We start from the raw sequence: 1,861 nt of genomic DNA on the forward strand, positions 1-1,861 counted from the left end.
TCAATCCAAGAACAAATGCACTTATTTTAGGAAAAAATTGCTTATCTAGATTTCCATTTTTTCCAGTGTAGGGCCATTTTGAATAGCTGATACTGTAAGATTATCTTTCAAAATATATCATTAAATGTTGAAAAATCAAAACTTAGTGTTCAGCTAAATGTTTGATCACTTAAGATGAGATACAGTAAAAAGGATAACTTCTATACAATTCTTATATTGCAAAGACTCAGGTCTCAAGTGGTAGTTGATAAAATAAAAACACTAAATTAGAGGTTCTATTCGGGGGATGGTGACCAATATCTTCCCATTCCTCTAATCCTGTCTGCAAACTTTAAAAAAAATACTAAAAAAAAGCCACAACAGCCTAAAACACAAACAAAAGCTAAATTTAAGCTTTTTCTCTCTATCTACATAGGAAACCTGCACATTTCTCCATATATACAAAATCTGCATCCTGTCCTTCTCTCCTATTAATACATTGATGCAAATGGTTGAACAGATAAAGCTAAATATGCATGACCTTTAACACAAATTCATCATTTACCTGATTTTCCTCATAATTTCCCAGTAAATTGTTTGGATTTTTACCATCATATTGTTCTACTAAAACCACAAAGATGTTATTACAAGCCTGCAGTTGAACTAAGGTCTTCTTGTCCTATTTTCATTTTGTTTCATTTTGATGGTATTATCTGATATATGCAGTAACAAGGGACAAGAAGAATGGAGAAAGTGGATAACAGGAGTAGAAGACTTATTGGTTTTCCAGAGTCATACTTTGGGGTCTCAATAACAGGATTAATGTTCCCTCCAGTGATGCTGCTCCTGCTGGAAGAGGATCAATGGGAAAAGGCTAAAGCGTATCAAAAGGATTATAGATTACCAATTAGATGTATTCTTACCATAGGTTAAAATACAATTTTGTGAAGTATTTAGGTCTTAAGGTGAGGCGTGGAAGACAAAGAGGCTCACTTATTTACATTGAACATTTTCTGTTCTTTAAACTAGAAAGCTTCATTTCGATGCTCTGAGATCACAGATCTACACCGCTCCTCTCACCCTCTGGCTTTATTTCCACTTTTTATTTTGTTTTCTGTTCCCGTTGACTCATACACATTAAAGTGTTATAAAGAAACACTTTAATAAACCAATATCAGAATCAAATATTTAGAATGTCAATTTAACATTTTAGTATAAAATATTGATTTGTCTGATTTGTAATTTTACTGCACTCTTTTACGGCAAAGAATGTATTATGATTATTATTTGGCTGCACTACATTTCATTTTCCACACTGAATCATAAAGGAGTTTAGCTTTCATTAGAGTGTATTTTACTTTAGTTTAGGCAAAGGCTACATATTAAACATACTATTATGGGGGGAGATTGGGGCTTACCCATACGTAGAGACAGGTTGTTTGAAAGGGGTGTGAAGGAAGCCATTTATGTTAAAAGAGAAAAAGCAATTTTTTTTTTGCAGCGATACATTTGATCCCCCCCCACTACCATCTCAACCCCCCTCAATATGCAGGAGAACCAAATTTCTCGCAAGGTCAGCCGGCTAAACTTTGACCCTTAATGACTGCCTTTTCAGATGACAGGGACAGTATCGGGTATTCCTCAACCTCAACGATTATCCCCCCATTATCAAGTGGTGGGTGCAGCTTCAGGCCCACGAAGCCGAACCCTGGCCTAAACGCACAAATTTTTCACCAAACCAGCCTCTCATCCATACGAAGCCGGCGTTTCGGGGGTCTGTAAACGATCTTTTTTTTATTCAGCCTTCAGAGTGGGAAGATTTTGAAACGCCGTTTTCGCGTTTCCATCTTTAAGCTCTAACCGCATATATTTTACACGCATG

This window comes from Cyprinodon variegatus, unplaced genomic scaffold (assembly GCF_000732505.1).
Source record: "Cyprinodon variegatus isolate N-32 unplaced genomic scaffold, C_variegatus-1.0 Scaffold525, whole genome shotgun sequence".
In the NCBI taxonomy this organism is placed as follows: Eukaryota; Metazoa; Chordata; class Actinopteri; order Cyprinodontiformes; family Cyprinodontidae; genus Cyprinodon; species Cyprinodon variegatus.